General features: G+C 33.2%; 1 pseudogene; it reads left to right on the plus strand.

Moving 5' to 3' along the window:
* Positions 1–530: 530 nt before the first annotated feature.
* Positions 531–20,064, plus strand: LOC145016106 (uncharacterized; annotated as a pseudogene).
* Positions 20,065–20,981: the final 917 nt, after the last annotated feature.

A 20,981-nucleotide genomic window follows, 5' to 3' on the forward strand; every position in this document is an offset into this window, starting at 1 on the left:
TTATCCTGATTTCATCTTTTTGATGAATTTATGTTGGTAGCGGACTAGAAGTGGTGAAAATTCTCTAATTTTATGTATGTTGTTTGCTTGATCAATACTACAATCCTGCTTTTTTATGTTTTATGAGAATTATCCGCGTGTTCCTAGGTTTTATATACTTCACATAGTCTTTAATTAATAATTAGTATGTATTCACGAGAGGTCTTAACCACAACTAAAGTGAAATATTATTGATATCACATGATAATTCACGCAACGATTCATTTTTTTCATAAATTCACCATTTTATGAACATGTGATGTTTTCTCTCCATTTGTATGTATTTGTAGTTGTTGTTTCTAGTTAAATTGAATAGTTTAGCATTATAGATACATATATTTCGACATATATGCACTTTTATATTTCATGGATTTTAATGGTTCTTCAAATGCTTACTTTTTTTAACGATTAGATACGTTTTTCATGTACCTGCTATCAACACCTGAATAAAACAAACCAAAATCATTTAGTTTCATTCTTCATTCTTTGTAATGAAGAAGAATATACAAAAAGGGGCACTTGCAACAACTGACTTGAAAACCTTAATCCACAATCATGCTCTTTTATTCAACAAGCTAGTCAAATTAGTCCCCGCAAAGTTCTATCATCCGATTGAAGAAGATTCAAAACCTTGGTTCCAAGGCTTGAGAAAATGCAAAAAAGCCTCTCTCAAACAAAAAAAAACACGAGAGAACATTAAGAAAATATGTCGTGATCGCCTCAACCCCGAGAAATCACAAACCACAACCCTCCTCAAAAAGAGCATTAGTAAGAATGAAACAAGTAGCAATGATTTTGATGATGAAGAAGATGGTGGAGAAGAAGAAGAAATTGAAATTAAAGTGAAGCCCATTACAAATTTTAATGGCGAAATAAGTAACAAGTATGTTACCTATGAAGAGTTATGCCGAATATTGCATTCGAAGCTTGAAGTGTTTAAAGCTGTTAGATAGACTGTTAGATAAAGAGCTTAGTTTTATTCTTGAAATATTCTTGTAAGAAAAAAAGGTTAATAGTAAACATAATGGTTGAGGCTCAAGTTGGACTTGATTCCCTTAAACAGATTCGCCATCTGCTCCCAAGGTAAAATAACCTTAACAGTGTATACTACCGGATATATCCACTTGCTAGAAAGAATCGTTGGAAGCAGGTGTATAGAGTGAGGAGGAAGAACAGTATTTTCATTTGTGTGTTAAATGAGACCGTGGATGTTTCCTTTTATAGTTGAACATGTAAGGACAACAAATCAATTCATGATATTGAATTGATTGAGGCATTGAATGCCAATAAATGCCATTAAATACGTAATTAATGCATTAGTTACAAAATTCAAACAAGGGACCAAAACGGACAAGTTTAGCAAAAACAAGGGTTGCGCAAGCCCGAGTTTTCGGAGCTATATTCGTGTCCGAAGGTCACGCTCATGCGCAAGTTCGGTGATTTTGGTCTACGAAATCCAAGATTTGCACCCCCTGCACATGGGTAGGTCTTGAAGTAAACCCATAGACACAAGCTTGTAAGACTTTCATGCATTCAATCTTATAAACCTAGTTGAGTTTGGTCTTTCTACAAATGTGGGACTCATTCCCACATTTATCTCTTTTGTTAACTTTATTCTCAAATATCTGTATTTAAGTATTGATGTCTCGTTCACATATACTCCATTTTGGACATATAGTATATCGTTTCGAAGTTATCACGGAGGAGAACACAAACTCACTTAGAGTTAATTATATATACAACATATGTATACATTTATAAATGTCTAAAGTTAGTAAAAAAATATAAATATATATAGTAAATTTTTTTCAAAAACCCCCCACATAAATGGAGATTGATCTCTACACATCAAATTTCCAAACAAAAATTTCAATAGTTGAATCCTGCATAGGATGGGTAGGTATTACCCTTTGAACCTTCATCTAAGAAGTACACTTAATCTCCTAGCAGTTAGTAGATCTTGATGTATTTGAACTGAGCTGCCATTTATGTAGATGACAATATAATTCTCACAGGACTCTCCCTAACAAATTCATATCCGCATAGACGTGTTTGTTTTGGTCATGAACACTAACCTGGTTCTGCAAGAGCTTCAGGAATTGTGCCCCCATAACTCCAATGTTTTAAAACCCAGGTTTTTAGTTGACCCGATGTGATGACCGGTTCACGGGTCAACCGATTCAACCGGTTGAACCGCCGGATCAACCCGGTTTATGGTCTTTTTCTATTTTTATATATTTTTACTTTCATGCATAATGCATAAACATATAAAACCAATAATTTGATGTTCACAAAGTTCAAACATTAAAAAATATCGAACAAACCGCAAACGGCTCGTTGTTTTGGGGTTCGTTACTTGTATCCAACTATCCAAACCCTATTAAAACGGGTCAACCCGGTTTTAACCGGTTCGACATAAGCGGTCGAACCACGGTTTAAGGAAAACCCGGCCGATTCGATCCGGTTTGTATTTTTACAAAAAACCGGTCTCAATTGACCCGTATTCTATCCCGGGTCACAGTCCAACCGGTTGAACCGGCCGGGTCGACCCGGGTTTTAAAACATTGCATAATTCCCTTCAAAGCAACCATGCTTCTCTCTCACGTACGTGATTCCAAGAATCATTAAGAATCATATGTTTAGTCTAATTTATTCACTATATATAGGAATGGACTAGGAAGTAATGTTACCCCCCCCCCCCCAAGTGACCTGCATCACTCATACAACTAGGTTGTCCTTTTGAACCTAGATCTTGGGATCTCCAGTCTTTTAGGTAAGGTTTCCTTCGTACAAATTTATTCATTTATGGGCTTTAGTCCCATTCCTCTTGACGACTTATAAACTACATCTCTACTCAAGCCTTTTGTAAGCAGATTCATAATGTTTTCTTTTGAATTCACCCAGTGAATCGTGATAAACCTCGTACAGATTAGTTGTTGTATCATTTTATGTTTACATCTAATGTGCCTTGATTTCCCTCTATACATTGTACTTTGAGCTCTACTAATTTCCGATTGGTTATCACAATGTATACATATGGTTGTTACCGACTTAAGCCATTCGAGAATGTCTTCTACAAACTGACGTAACTCCACCTCTTCAGCACAAATATATAAGGCGATAAATTCATATTTCATCGTAGATCTTGATATAACTGTTTGCTTGGATGATTTCCAGGCTACAGCATCACCTCCAAGTGTAAACACATATCCACTTGTAGATCTGGAATCTTTTATGTCAGATATCCAATTTACATCAGTGTGTCCTTCGATAACTATCGAATGTCTGCCATAATGCAATCCATATTTGCGTGTATCGCACATACCTTAGCAACCTAGTAATACTCTTCCAATGTTCAAAATTGGGTTTACTAGTTAATCTACTTAGTCTTCTCACAACATATGCTAAGTCAGGTCTGGTACAACTCATAATATACATCAGACTGCCAATAATTCTTGAATATTCCACTTGATTAACACTACCACCTCTACTTTTACGTAGATGTTGACTATGTCAATTCGAGTTCTAGTTATTCTACTATATCCTTTAGCAAAAATTTTCAAGAATATTATCCACATAGTGTGTTTGACTTAAAATCATACCACTTTGGATTCTTGTGATTTTGACTCCAAGAATCACAACCGTTAAACCCATATCTTTCATGTCGAACCTGGATTTCTATATATCCTTCGTGGATCTTATCATCTTGTCATCACTACCAATGATAAGCATATCATCAACATATAAACACAAGATGACATAACCATGAGTGGTATTTTTCACATAGATACACTTATCACGCTCATTGATTCTAAAGCCACTTTCCATCATGACTTGATCAAACTTTTTATTGCTTTGTTTTAATCCATATAGAGACTTAATAAGTTTATAAACCTTGTTCTACTGTCCCGAGACAATGAATCCCTCGGGTTGTTGCATATAAATTTCTTCTTCCAACTCCCAATTTATGAAAGTAGTTTTTACATCCATTTGATGAACTTGCAGGTTTCTAATAGTTGCAATGGCAAGAACTAATCTAATGGGTCTTATTCACGTTACCGAAGAATACGTATCAAAGTAATATAGACCTTCCTTTTGTATATAACCTTTGATTGCTAGTCTTGCCTTGTATTTATTTATCAATATTGCCATCAGGTTTCATTTTTCTCTTAAAAACCCAACGGTAGCCAAGTGGCTTGCCACCTGGAGGTCGATCCACTAGTTCCCACGTATGATTTTGTAAGATATATTCTACCTATTTCTTGATGGCTTCTTTCCATTGAGGTCCCTCAGAAGTAGTAACCACCTCTTGGTAGGTTTTAGGTTCACTTTCCACCACATAGGTGTAAAAATCATCACCAAATGATTTTTCAACTCTAGCCCTCTTACTTCTTCTAAGTTTTATCTCTTCTTCCTCGGATTGAGCTTGTTCTTACTCTCGAGCAACTTCGTTGCTTGGTAAAGATGGGCCCTTTCAACCTCCTTATTCAAACAAGGAAATACATCTTTAATAAATGAAGCATTCATTGATTCCGTTATGGTATTCTTGTGTATTTCAAAATTCTTAGAATCATGCACAAGAAAACGATAAACACTATTACTTTGTGTATACCCAATGAATACACAATCCGCTGTTTTAGGACCTAACTTTTGTACTTTAGGCGGTGGTACAACAACTTTAGCTAAGCACCTCCACATTCGTAAGTACTTGTATAATGGATTTCTTCTCATCTAAAGTTCATACGGTGTTTCATCCTTTTCTTTATGAGGTATCTTATTTAGAATATAGTTAGCCAACAAAATAGCTTCCCCCTACATTGATTGGTTTACACCCGAACTAATTATCATGGTGTTAACCATTTCTTTCAAGGTACGGTTCTTTCTTTCAACAATTCCATTGGATTGAGGTGAATAGGGTGATGTAAATTCATGATGAATTCCATTTTTTGCACAGGAATTCAGCATAAGGAGAAACATATTGTCTGCCCATGTCACTTCTAACTACTTTTATTCTCTTGTTGAGTTGATTCTCAACTTCATTTTTGTACAAGACAAACTTGTCTATTGCTTCATCTTTACTCTTAAGTAAATATATGTAACAATATTATGTGCTATCATTGATGAATGTAATGAAGTATTTGTTCTCACCTTGAGTGAGAATTGACTTTTAACCACACACATAAGTGTGAATTAAATCAAGAGGTTCGATGTTTCTTATGATTGTTTGGAAAGATAATCGAGTCTGTTTGGCTTCAATACATGTGGGAAATTTTTGATTTGAGTCAATATTAAGTTTTGGTATGTAGTTAATATGGGATTCGATACAAAATTTCTTACATGAAAACATGATACTTGATCAGTCTCTTGCTATTATATTTCCATATATAAGATTTCCTATGTTGGATCACTTCAACACGATAAGCATATTTGTTGATGACTAACTTCCATTAAATCTAAACTTTTAGATTTGAAATGAAGTATAAGTGTCTTCTCCCGCAAATTCTTTTTATAGCAATACAATTCCCAAACTTTGCAATTTGCAAATTGAAAACTTTGTTTCCTATAAATAGTATTGCCAACTTGCAATACTTACCATATTTTGAGAGTTTCGAGAGTTCAGCAACACGAAGCCTGATGGGTTTTGGTCATAAGACATCCTATGTGCTCATACAAACCCTAATGCTTGGATCTAGGTTTCTCTATTGTACATGCTTTGAATCCAAGACTATAAACCCTAATTCTAGCGTTCAAGTAATCATATTAATATGTAATTAGGTTTAAGATCATACCTTGATTGTTATGTAGCAATAACAATCCCAAATCTCCTTGTAATGACTTTAGAATGCTTATAGTCACAAGTGTCACTCCTCTAATGGCTTACAAACACCAAGAGCAAATGGAGAAGGTATAAAGAGAGATGAGAGAGGTTAGAATTCGTCCTTAGGACTTCTTAGGAAGGGATACACGAATTCATGAGCCAAGGGGTGTTTATATAGGTGTAGAGATAGGGTTTCAGTCATTATCCTTATCTAGTTGCTTATCCACAAAGCAACCCATAAGATAATCCTTGAATCCTTATCATAGTCGAATTCTAAGGCCTTATCACCTGAAATTCGTTCAACCTAATAATAAGATAATCCTTACCTTATTTTGTAACTATCACATAAATACAAATCAGCCCCTCTAGTTTAATTAATTACACTTGATCACAAAATTAATTCATAATTAATTATTGACCAATATTAATTAAACAAATATGATTTCTCCTTTAATATATTATTCTTATAATATATTAATAAATCATAATAACCTTTCTCTCTTTATTTATTTCTCCAATCAAGTTGTTTTGGTGAAGGCAACCCAAAAGGACCATGCACCATCGGGTCAAGTACATACCAAAATAGTTATGGACTTAGACACTAATCCAACAGTCTCCCACTTGGATAAGTCTAATAACTATTATGCGTATGACTTCAGATCCTGATCTGCAATCGTAGCTTTCCAAAGCCGTTGTCAACTCTGATCCTATCAGATACGCGTGTCCTTAGATAAGGGATCATATATTCCTCCATTCTAGATATCGTCTGAGATATGATTTCTAATCATTCTCTTTGTACTATATCTCGATTTCCGATTTATGACGACTGACTAATTGAACAAATCAAATTAGCCCTAGCCCGGCCGAGCATTTACGTTTGTCATCACTAAACCATCGAGGGGCCCAAAGATATCGCTTGTATTCTACTTTGAATAAAAGGAACGGATAAACTTTGATACAATGCTTGTTTGCACTCACCCACCGAATTACACACAACAATATGTTTTATAACACCAAGTTACTGGTACGTTTACATATTATCAATGTGCAACCGATTTGCAAGATACAACTCACACATCTCGGTTTCAAGAATATAAGATGTTATCATCTCACCAATCACTCGTAATACAATTCATGGAGTGATCCAAGTGAGCGTGGGTTTAATCCAATGCTCAATCATATTCCTAAGCACTCATGAACGTTGCAGCAAACATTTGCTTATGTCTAATACTCTTCTAGACAATCTACACACCAATTCACGACAGTCTTCATTCATATCTACTTCCAACATATGAATGATTGTGGCCCGTTCGAATAATTCGATTATTCTTAATAAACTCAATTATTCTGGAAGTCAAAACATGCAAATGTGAAACACAAGAATAATACTAATCCCATATGGCCTCAAACCTTTGAGTATAAATAAAACACCTTTTATTTATCACCATATCGATTACTCATTATTTGTCGTTTCGGGTAATCAACTTCTTACTTGAATTATTACACTTGTCCCATGCTCATAGCATGCACACAATGTTTACCTATGGTTCTTACTTTGTGAAATAGATCACAATGGACACATTTCCAATCATTCTCATTTCACAACTCCAAATCCTTTTTTTCATAAGTGTAAGAATATCAATTCTTGCTACTTATAGAATATGCTAGATTCTAACACTTTATGCAACGATCCTTTCGTAATGTCACTGCACCAAAGTCACAAAAACTATTGCCAATGATATTACAAAGTCTTCTATCGGAGATTGTTGCAAGACAATTCCTTAGATATGATGTCTCTCTCTCAAAGTACGTTCCTTTGAACATCCTTTGGCATAAAAGTTTCTAATCTAGTCATAGATTTTCAATATTTACTTCCTAATATGAACACGCTTCCATATTTTCCATATGACAAGTCATTCTTAATAGAATCTTATCTATTCGTGATGATGTCGATATGGTCCATCCAATATGAGAACATTTCCATATCTTCCAATACTATACTTCCAACTACTCACAAGCGACCAATCCTCTTCGAACTTTGGATTGTCCTTTGATAATTGTTTAATTATTTTAGTCAAAACCAATTCTAGTCCCTTTTCCCTCTAAATGCGCTAGAAATTTGGAAAATTTTAGAATGGTCAAATATTAAAGCATTTGCAATCGATCCTATACCCGAAGCGTATGGGACCCGATGCACAATGTTTTATTTGCTATGTTCTCAAAATTCGAATTGTGAAAAGGAATGTCGTAATCATAATCGAAATTTTAAGAACACACTATGTACCTTTGACTAAATTTATTAACATTCCACAACCTAATCCTTTAGATTTGAAATGAAGTATAATATTCTCTCCCTTAATTATAGCAAAACAACTATTCCATCCTTACGACTTTGCAAAGAATGACTCTTGTTTTCTATAATTAATATTGCCAATTTGCAATACTTTCCATAATAATCATACAATCATAACTTTTATGCTCCCACTATCATGATGATTACTATAAAACATAACACTTATGCTCCCACTAGCTTCGACATGTATTCAAAACATCTTAACTTCCAGAAAAACAATACTTATTGAATTTCTTAAGTCCATGTTTCTAATACTTGGTGCTTTGATAATCTTTTATCAAGCCTTTTTGAACTTATACACCTTTGCCTTAGATAGTTTATATGTGCGTCTAAACATTTAAGACTAATTGCCAAACCTCACAATTCAAATCATGGGGAGGGATACCGTAACCATAATCGAATTCGAGAATGCAATTTTACAATTACTATCTTCTTAAAATCTTTCTTAGTGAAAGCATTTCCTCACAATCATTTTCACGAAGGAGGAAATCTTATGACACTTAGATTTAAACGGTGTATGTGTTCCTATCCATGTGAATTTGTTAAATCCAAAGTTTAAGACAAATTCAAACTCATATGGACCGAACTTTCTTAATATTGATTTCTTGCCTTATGGTAGCACAGCTGCCCACCACGTCTTCCAAGTAGTTAAGCAGCTCACCCTTTCCTATCAATATACCTTTCATTGATTAAGGTGCCTTGCCTTTTATGCGTTCAAAATGAGAACTCATAGGACTCATATGCATAATTAACTCACTTGGAACGGCACAGAAAAAAAATAATGTTAACACGATAGGTTGTAAACCTCAACTCGTGTGCTAGTGATGATTGATAAGGTTTATTTGATTTGTTCTTGAAACTCTTCAAGACCATTAAGACTCCCACTGACTCCTTGACATATAAGATTCTCTTGTCAATGAACATTTCATGACAAACAAATATTCAAGAGTTAGTGTAGTTTTTATCAAAACACTTCATAAATTGGTCCTAGTTGATCTTTGTCTTCTTCAAGACATCACAACTTTCCACATTTGATGAATGTGATAAACCTTTTAATACTTTTCACTCATTGTCACAATCTTAACTTTAAGACTTGTTATTGGAACGAAGTATGATAGACTTCTTGATTTAACCATTTCTTCAATCCTTGATTCCTCTTCTTAAACATACAATTGTACTAAGACTTACTTAGAGGATCAATTGAGACATGGTTCTTAATCATTAAGACCCATTATAAAGCATAAAAGCTACTCTCCCTTCTTAGAATGGAGAAACTTTTATCTTTCTGCCTACTTGATTCTTCTTATTCGTTCTACTATTGATCTAAACCCTTTAATCAATTCAGAATTACACTTAATCTTGTAAGTGTAATCATATTTACTAAGCCATTACTAAGTCATGACAAATATCTTTGTTACTCCTATGGTGAACTTGATCAACACACAACTTTGTGTACTCGATCTCCTAGTCCTTCACTTGACACTTTGTCAACGAATTTGTCTAATTTCCAAATATGAAATTTCTCATTCACCATGCAACCAAGTTGCGTGATTCCAAATTTCAGTCCAATTGAAACTTTGGGCGATGAGAAACTCTCCCTATTTGGTAAATTCTCGACATTTCCATAAATAACATAACTAAGAATCATATCCATTCGTTGTAGAAATATGCAAACATCAATTTTCATAACGATTTCATTGCAAGGAAGTAAACAAATAAATAAATAAGTCAAACAAAATTTATCTTATTTATAAAAGCAATGGAAAAACATTTGTCCTTACAATGCAAAATCTATTGAAAACTACGTAAAAGGAAAATTTCTAACAACTCTATCATAACTTTCTAAGCTCAAAATCCAATCTTCAAGTCCATGTGATCGAGATCCATCTCTTGTGATTAGATTCATCTTGCTCTCTTATCAAGCTTCCTTTGTTTTCACCGATCCTGCAGAACATTCAAATGCAATCTTATCACATCATGTATTTGAATCAATGAATAGGAACTTAACGAAGTTAGATAGTGGATTTTACTTGAAGCGCAGTCATACTCTTTGACTCTCCCATCTTTGGAATTTTCAGGCTCTTGGGGCAGACTTCTATCCAACGCCCTTTCTCTTGGCAGCAAACGCAGGTCGGTTCTCCTAGAACGTCCTCGGAAGCATGGTCGGTTGACTCTCCCAACAAATACGCTCCATTGTTTCGCCAAATCATTTCTGATTCAGCAGCAATGAGCATGTAGGTTAGGTCAATGAGGTTGTCGTCATGATCCATCATATAATACTTTCTTTTGAACTCATTATATGATTCAGGAAGTGACTGCAAAACCCAATTTACAGCCAACTCATTCGGGAATGACACACCCAACATAATCAACCTATCGATGTGTGATTTCATTCCTAGAATGTGGGCACACACGGATTTACCATCTTCATGTTTCATTTCCAATAGGGCCTTAGTGATATTGAACCTTTCAATTCTTTGATCTTGTGGGTTAGGGAGAACAATTGGAGGAGGAGGAGGAAGTGAAGCATGATTTCTTGTTCCTCGATCGAATCGTGGAATATCATCTTCACGTGGAATGCTTGTTCCACGAGATTTGGGAAGACCATGATTGTTGAACTTTGACATCTACAAAACGGGAGAAAACAAATTCAAGTTAGTTGATCGATTGAGTCCTTAGTAAATCACCCAAATGAGATACTAAGGCTAGGACCCAACACAATACGCTACAACCTAGAAAAGGGATGCCGTAATCTAGTTGCAGAATATTTGAAGGTAAGTGAATGACGATTCACTAATTTCCACCATGAAAAACGAAAAAGAAAATTAAGTTTTAAATCTATGAAAACTCCTAGATCCTTTGAGATTCATTGAACTTTCAATGGAATGTTTAAATCTCGATATGCCCCTCTTGTTTGTGACTGGGATGCTGAGGATCACAAAGCGGGTGTGAATAACCATGCAAAATTACATGGTGCCCTCACATGTTACAGTCACCTATTCGATGTGCTGGTAAACCACACACGCTCCACCGAACTATGACAAACATTGAGTCACCCTTTGCTACCTTTGCTTAGAACCATTTAGTGTTCCGGTAAACCACACACGCTCCACTAACGTCTTCGCAAGGGCACAAAGTGTAATTTCATGGAATTGCATCAATTCACTTTTGTCTAAGTAACTAAGATTGGGAATTAGAAAAACATTTAGTTACTTTAGTAATAAATCCATAAAGGTTTCGTGAATGAGGCCTACTAACGGTAAGACTGACTTTTACTTATACATATATATAATGTTAGACTTTTAATGTTATATATAGTATAGGGTGCATTTTACACTTTTAAAATACTATGTGGTTAACTTTAACAATTACACTTTTAATTCAATTAAATGGTTAACCTAAACTTTTATGGATTTATTAAATCTCTTTTAATTATACTCCTTAATTAATTAATAAAACCATAAGGGTGTATTTGAACTTTTCAAAACATTACTAGGGTTTTAGAATTTAACATTCCTAATTAACTTTTAATCAACTTTTAAATTCCAAAACTTGAGGGCAAGTTTTGAAACCTTATTCAAAACATTAGGGTTTTAACTATTTAAATTTTAAAACAACAAAACTTTTGGGTTCAAATTTAAACTATAAAACCTAAAGGGGAAAATATGAAACTTTTCATAACAACAAGGATCAAATAACAAATAATTTTAAACTAACATTTAATCATACAATTATCCATATTTGATTTATTTAATGATTTCTTGCAAAACAATTTATCAATTTACTCAAAATAATTAATCAATTATCTTATAAGGAAACAATTATCTTATTAATTGATAAATATCTTCATTTAGATCAAAAATATAGTCAAATATATCATATAATCGGATTAATATTGATCTAACATGATAAGGTAACTATCCATATGCAAAAACAGCAAGCAATCCCGAGATAAACATTATCTGACGAGTTGACTCGTCAAGTCAAGCCTGGACTCGTCGAGTAACCCTGGACTCGGCGAGTTCAGTTATGGACTCGGCGAGTCCAGCCTCTAGAACACCAAAAAATCGAATTTTTTAGATATACAATGCATCAATACAATTGAAACCATCCTAGGCTCTGATACCACTGATGGGTTTTGGTCATAAGACATCCTATGTGCTCATACAAACCCTAATGCTTGGATCTAGGTTTCTCTATTGTACATGTTTTGAATCCAAGACTATAAACCCTAATTCTAGCATTCAAGTAATCATATTAATATGTAATTAGGTTTAAGATCATACCTTGATTGTTATGTAGCAATAACAATCCCAAATCTCCTTGTAATGACTTTAGAATGCTTAAAGTCACAAGTGTCACTCCTCTAATGGCTTACAAACACCAAGAGCAAATGGAGAAGGTATAAAGAGAAAGGAGAGAGGTTAGAATTCGTCCTTAGGACTTCTTGGGAAGGGATACATGAATTCATGAGCCAAGGGGTGTTTATATAGGTGTAGAGATAGGGTTTCAGTCATTATCCTTATCTAGTTGCTTATCCACAAAGCAACCCATAAGATAATCCTTGAATCCTTATCATAGTCGAATTCTAAGGCCTTATCACCTGAAATTCGTTCAAACTAATAATAAGATAATCCTTACCTTATTTTGTAACTATCACATAATTACAAATCAGCCCCTCTAGTTTAATTAATTACACTTGATCACAAAATTAATTCATAATTAATTATTGACCAATATTAATTAAACAAATATGATTTCTCCTTTAATATATTATTCTTATAACATATTAATAAATCATAATAACCTGTCTCTCTTTATTTATTTCTCCAATCAAGTTGCTTTGGTGAAGGCAACCCAAAAGGACCATGCACCATCGGGTCAAGTACATACCAAAATAGTTATGGACTTAGACACTAATCCAACAAAGCCACCGGAGTTTGATGGGACCCAGGACTCGATTTATGCCATGAGATGGATCTCTGAAATTGAGGGGTGTTTCTATATGTGTTCATGCCCTAAGTATCTGATAGTTCGGTTTGGATAATATTCAGGTCGATGATTGCCTGAATTATATTGAGCGATCGATCGCAATTTTAGATCGGAAGACATAAACCTTGAGGAGCAAGATTGTGGAGCATGTTATAGTGGAATTGGGTACCCGAGGATGAGATGAAGGAGCACTATCCGGAGTTGTTCGGGATGGCGGATTTCGAGTACGAAGTCTAACTCAAGTGGGGGAGAATTGTAACACCCGATAATTTCCAAGGTAATAATTTAATTTAGATTTATCTAATTGTTATGGTGGGCCCTGAATTATTGGATCTTTTCTTATTGGGCTTAGGGTCTGCAGTATGCGAGGCATATCACCCTATGTATGTTGGGCGTATTGATGTGGAATGATCATTGTTGCCATGCACGTACGCACTGCATAAAAAGAATTATGCGCATCATACGTGTCCAGTCCCTAAACCCCCATAATTTTGGTTTTAAGCACTATTTAAAGAACATTATGACCTAAGGATCTTCTTTCTCAACCTCCCTATTATCCCTAAATAGCCTCCACGAAACCCTAACCCCATTCTTTAGTGTTCTTAAGCTTGGAAGGTATTTTGAGTCCATTTTGGTGTGTTTTGTCTCATTTTCAAGGAAGAGAAGGTTGGAGCAAGGTGGTGGTTCATGGAGATGCTTGTAGATCCGGATTATCTGCTCAATTTCTAGCTTGTGCAAGGTATAAAATCTTGATCTTTAGAAGCTTAGATCTCCATGTTTTAGCTTTTGGACCCTTTTAGGTCCCATAAATGAGCCCTTGTAGATTATTTCCATTTTTGAAGCTTAGAGATGCTACTCTTGGTGATATTTGGGTCCTAGAGTCATAAAGTTGCAACCTTTGAAGCTTTAATCCAACCATGCATGAGTATTGGCCATTTTTATGGAGGTAGATTGTTATATCTCGAGTTTGGGCCATTTGGGGCATGCAAAACCACCAAGTTGTCGCCTTTATAGTTTAATATGTTATATATTATTCATATATGTTTTTGGGATTCTTGGTCTTAAGTAGTTAAGATCTTTTTGGAGAAATGGATTATTAGGTGAGTACGTTGGGCATACAAGCCATGTAATGTGTATGCTTAACGTACAGCTGAGTACGCCCTGTGTACTTAGGCAGTTGGGCTTGGCGTCATTTGGGCCTCGATTTGGGCCATTTTCTTGGACCTTGCTTCTTTGTGCCTTTTAGGCCATCTGGAATGAAAATTTTTGATTAAGGAGCTTTAGTGGGCGTTAGGGCGAGGTACACTTGGAAGTTTGGGCCCAATTTGGAAAATTAGGCCATAAATGGGTCTTTGTAGATCTTTTGGTTTTGGGCCTTAGTTTTGGATCAAGTTAGGCCAGGGGTAAATTGGTTATTTTACCCCAAGTATAGATTATTGATTTTAGTTGGAACCCAAGTATTGATTGGGTGTTATTTTGTACTGATAGCTTGAGGAGCCATCATGGAAGCAACTATGGATTTCTTTCTGTGAGATTCAGCATTTGAGGTAAGTTTCCTCTCTGGGTTTGGAGGGTCTAAAGCACCAATGCCATCCCTTATTGATTATGTTAGGATGCTAGGAGTCCGCGTGACCCTCGCATGTGTTATGTGTTGCTGTGTATACTAGGCATGGCTTGATGCCAGGCGAGGCCTGAGGACTGGAACATATGCTAGTGTTTATGATCATTATGTGTGTTAGCATAATTATGTGATATTGATTGTATGTGTATAACGGGAGAGGCCCAGTAACAGGCGGGGCCCGAGAATAACAGATTTGTGTACTCAACGAGGCTTGATGTTGGGCAAGGCTTAATGCTGGCGAGGCCCGATGCCGGGTGGGGGCCCACTGTATGATTTGGTATGTATGGTATGGGGTAGTTTGGGTAACTCACTGAGCTTTATGGTTACGGTTTTCAGTTTATGTTTTAGGTACTTCCAGATCCAAGGGGAAGAGCTCGGGTTGATTGCATCACCATTGGGATTCCGCATATGATATTTTACTCTGATTTAATAACATTTGATACATTGGTTTTGTTGAGATGCATGGATGATATTTGAAAATGCTATTTTATCTGTTTTAAAAATGAAATTTTTGGGACCATATTTTGGAATGTTACACATCTTCAAAAATTACATCAAAACTAATTTTCAAATGATTCAAGGTTGCATTTTCTGGGAATTTATTTTTTCCATCTTCAATTAGCATATCTAATTTCCTATACTTAATCATAACCATTTCCTCATAAGCCTACATAATAAATGAATTATTATATATATATATATATATATATATATATATATATATATATATATATATATATATAATATTAAAAATTTAAGATTTTGACATTTGCTTTTCCCGAAGAGCTTGATTCAATCAACGAGTTGATCAACAAAGCTATGGAATTCATACATGCCTTGTTGGTGGAAACAAGCTTCATTTTTATATCTTGAAGTTGAATCATCTTCTTGACTTCAAACTGGTTTGTCCATTCTTCACAACATTTATCTTCTTTTGTTATGAATAGAAGTTTTCAAATTTGTTTTCTTCCCAAAGGAAATCCAAGAATTTCTTTCACCGATTCTTTGGTGACATCAATCACTCCTCTTTGAAGAACTATCTTCTTTGTCTCTAAGCTAAATTTCTTAAGAACAAAGTAGCCTAATATCCCTGGAACCTCTGTCATCTTCATCCTTAATATCCCCCCAAAACCCATCTGTCTCACACATTCTTTTTGAACTTCATTGAAGCCTTGTATAACTGATAGCAAAGCTCTAGTTGTACACCAATAATCAAATATATCAATTAATGAATTTAATTTATATATTATAATAAGAATTAATGAAGTTATTATACATGTTCGATAATTTAATCGCATGTGTGTTAACTGAAAAGAAATGAAATATGTTTTGAATAATCACAAGTGATTGGTTTTTGAAACATATATGATTTGATAAATTTTTGTATAACCACTTGTGATTGAGTTATTTTGTATATAAAAGATATTAATCACAAGGTGATTGATTTTTGACTCATATAAGATTAATAAAATTATTTAAGAATCAAAAGTGATTGATTTTTGAATCATATATGATTTAATAAATTATCTTTTTTGTATAATCAAATGTGATTGATTTTTTCGTATATAAAAGATATTAATCACATGTGATTTAATAAAGTTATTATTAAATCACATACGATTAATAAAATTATTTTTTTTCTATAAAGTTGTTAATTACAAAGTTATACATGTTTCTGGTTGTATCAAAATGCTTGTTTACTATCTTCTTCTTTCTTCTCTTTATCTCTTTTGTTTCAGAATCCGAATCTTCTCATTTTCATTAACTAGTTGACTTTTCTCTTCCTTGACTCGGTTTTTTTTCAGATAGTATGACAACTATTATGAAAATAATAATCATATGTTAATACATTTATAATTGAGCAACAAACTTTAATAATGAAGTAATAATTAATAATTATGTATTTTTAAATACATATTATAATCATATGTGATTGAACTATACCTTTGTCGTGTTTTAACTTAGACCTTCATTTTGTTGTGTCTTCTTCACTTGCTCTTTTTCCTTTTCCTTTAGAGAGGCAAATGATAAAAAGAATAAATTATTATAAATCTTTCTCTCTCTCTCTCTCTCTCTTTCTATATATATATATATATATATATATATATATATATATATATATATATATATATATATATATATATAATCACATGTGATTGAAATATTGTTATTAATATATGTAAATCACATGTTATTAATAATTTTAATCACATGTGATTAAATATCTTTTGTGTGTATATATAGTGTTCATAACAGATAATAATCAAATGTGATTGAACTTGTTTTGTTACATAAGAGGTAATAATCACATGTGATTAGTAACAAAGTTTTGTTTTTTGTTTTTTTTTTTCTATAATCAATTGTGATTGGAATATACCTTTTTCAACTATCTTTCTTGTTGATTTTCTTGTTTTTTTTTCGTATGTTTTTTCTGTGTAGGATTTTCCTTGTTTTGTTTTGAAAAAAAATATACATATATAATTAGAAAAACATATCCGATTATACACATAAAATATATGAATCATAATTGATTATTGAATGATTTAAGTGTTACAATTTTGATTTGGTCTTCTGGCCGTTGCTTTTGTAAAATTTTGAGTACTAGTCTCTTTATTGGTTTTTGAGATGTACAAATACATGTATTATAAGAATAACATATATGATTATTTCAAGTCATGACAAATAAATAATATATTATTTATATAGATTGTGATCACATGTGATTCAATCTTTGTTATATGTATAAATTCATTTTAAGTTCAAATTCATCAGCAAATCATAAATGATTGAACACAATCATTACCATGCAAGATTGTTCATAAAATCTTGTAATCACATACGATTTAATATGTTTTTGATATATATATATATATATATATATATATATATATATATATATATATATATATATATATATATATATATATATATATATATATAAAGATGATAATCACATGTGATTAAACCATAATATGCTTTTTTTATGACAATAATAACATGTGATTAACGAATAAAACTTGTTTTTCTAATCATATGTGAATTTAGTCATATATTATTAAAACTATTATAAATATAAAATGTGTAAATGACATATGAATTTAATCAAATGAATCCGAGATTGAACATAGTCACTATAAATAGAAATTCATTGATCATATAATTGAATGTAAATCACATATGATTACTATGTTACTAATATAGATATTATCAGAAAGTAATATATGAGTAAACATCAAAAAATCATATATGATTAAAGACCGTCAAATTTATTAATATAACACAATGTTAATCATATGCGATTTAGAACATAATATTGCATGTAATGATTGTTTTTTTTATCACTTTTTTCTTTCTTTTGTACGTTTTTTCATATGCTTTTGGTTTTTCTGCATGTATAAAGCGAGATTATTATTGTCGTAATTAGTAGATAAACAAAATAAATAGCCATTAATCAAAAACAGAGCATAACAATAAAAAAACCCTAGATAACAAATAAAATATACTATTATTCAACTTTATTAGGTTAATAGTTAGTAGATAATCACAAATGATCAATCGATGTCGTCATAATCAATATATAACACTTGTAATTGAAAAATAAAGTATAAAATTCAAAAAAAACCCTACATATAACACTCGATAACATTTAAAATCGAGTGCTATCACCTAAAATATTTCAGTAACTGTTTATATTTTGAAGACAAATAACGACATCTAAAATACTAGTGTAAAGTTTATTCTCTTATTATTGTAAATTCAAAACAAAATCAAGGAAGGCGTCGATTTTTACCTAATGCATTTGTTCTCAGGAAATTAGTCGTTGACGGCATTTTTGATTTTATCAAGATTTTGTTGTTCGATTTTGATGATTATCGGCGAAGATTTAGGGTTCTCTCGAGGTTCTTCTTTTCATAAAAGTAGAGTGCAAAGTTATGGGGAACGAAATGAGGGGGAACGAGAGTAGTTATGTAACGAAGGATTCAGTTTCGTTTTGCATTTACAATATTGCCCCTAGCCCCCACATTTTTAAATTTTTATTTGCTGTGCATCTAGTTTTGAATTAATTGAAAAATTGTCACCTTGTTAAATTAAAAGGTAATTTTTGTTCTCAAATGTTCTCACAGTAATAAATTTTCTCGATTGAACGCTCCCATATATATATATATATATATATATATATATATATATATATATATATATATATATATATATATATATATATGACAGTTCGGTTCGAGTATCCGTGAATATCTAAATATCAAAACCAAAACTGACCCGTAAATACTAGGTTTTTTCGGTTTCTATGTCGGTTTTTCCGGTTTCGGATTGGTCAGATCGGCTCCGGTTTTTTTTTTTTTTTTTTTTCCGGATTTTTGCACACCCTTAGTCTTTAGGGTTGCTGATAACCCATAGTTGTTTACATATGCTATGCTATGTGTGGTATTTTGGGGAACTCACTAAGCTTTGTGCTTACGATTTGTGGTTTATATGTTTTTGGTTTTCTTATATTAAAGGAGGGGCACAACTCGATTACATCGCATCAATAGGGGACTTATGCACATGATAAATTTTTATGATACTCTGATAAATGTTTTAAGATCATGTGGTTGTGAATTGAATAAATTCTTAAGTTTTAAATTGAAATTTTTTGGGGTTGAAATTTGGGGCATTACAAGCAAAGGGAAAAGAACAATGATTATGAATGAAATGAGGGAACCGGGTGATTTTACAAACAATAAATGAAAAAGGGAAGATCATGATAATGGTGGTAGGGGTAGTGTTAGTGGTGATGGTGGTGAAGATAAGGATGAGGATAAGTTTGAGGGTGATTTTGAATTTGAAAAAGTGAAATGAGAAGATGAAGATAGGAGCAAGAAGATTGTGAAGAAGGGTTCAGAAGTAAAGGAGTAGAAGAAAGAAAAGAAGGAATATGGTGTGGTGGCTACAAAACATTCATTGAATGCTGCAACTGAACAGACTATGGGGGTGAGGGTTCATGATGATCCAAAGACTTTGAAGAAGAGTTTATAGAAGGATAAGAAAAGGCATGAGAAGATTTTAGGGAAATTAAAGGATAGAGTTGAAACACATGAGAAGTTCAGGAGGGAAGAAATAGTCAAAGAGGATATGGAATATTAACAAAGGGATAACCAGAAGAAAGCTAGGAACCTTTCCAAAAAGGAGAAGAAATTAATGAGGTATGGATTTAATAGCCGAAAAGAAGGATATATTGGTGAATAAGGTACCAAAATTTAATCCATTTTTTTGAATGCTTTATGTTGCTTATTATGATTAGGGGTGATCTTTTTTATGTGTACTTTCTGTTAGCCTTGAATTTAACAAAAATTCATCTCATTTCGCAAGGTGTTGATCAATCCAAGGAGATCTTCTTTGATGACACCGATGATCTTCATTCCATCAATCGTGTCGCTTATATCATCGACAAACTGAACGAAGATATCCTTCCACTCAAGGATCTCACCGACGTTAATCTCCATCGATGTAAGCTTGTTTTCTAATATTGCCAAGGCATCTACTGATTGGTCGCTGTTCTTGGGTTTTCATCTGTTCTCCTCGATGAGAGGGGGATGTTGGCTACTTCACTTGCTCGTTCCATGGTTATAGTCTATTACTTGTTCAAACGTGGCTCTGATACCACGTGTCACAAGACGACTCAATCACCATATGCCACTTAATTTATCTTCGACTAAGTCAAACTTACTACACATCCTTGGATGTACTAATGACTTGGAAAGAAAAAGACTAAAGCTTTATAGTTACTACAAACTAAAGAGAATTTATATTAAAAAACTCGAGAGAGTACAAAGCAAGTTCCGATGGTTTGGAGCAAATGAGCTCCTTCCTTATTTATAGTCTCCTTACACCTCATCTCGGGAAGTTTCCAGAGATTATTATTTACATGTCACATTCAAGTTTAATCTAGATCTTTCTACCTAGCTGCATGTATTTTCAAGACTTTATGAAAAGTGGTAGATCATTTTCCGATGTCCTAGAGAAGTTTATGATGTGCTGTGGTCTTCCAAATCATTATTGTAAGTTATAGCGTTTCCTTAAGTGCTCCAACAAATTTTAGAATCTCGATTGTGAAATTAGGGTATAGATTTAAAATCAATTTTTTGAGCATTTTGTATAATCTA

Source organism: Lactuca saligna, chromosome 9 (assembly GCF_052625555.1).
Source record: "Lactuca saligna cultivar CGN05327 chromosome 9, ASM5262555v1, whole genome shotgun sequence".
Lineage (NCBI taxonomy): Eukaryota > Viridiplantae > Streptophyta > Magnoliopsida > Asterales > Asteraceae > Lactuca > Lactuca saligna.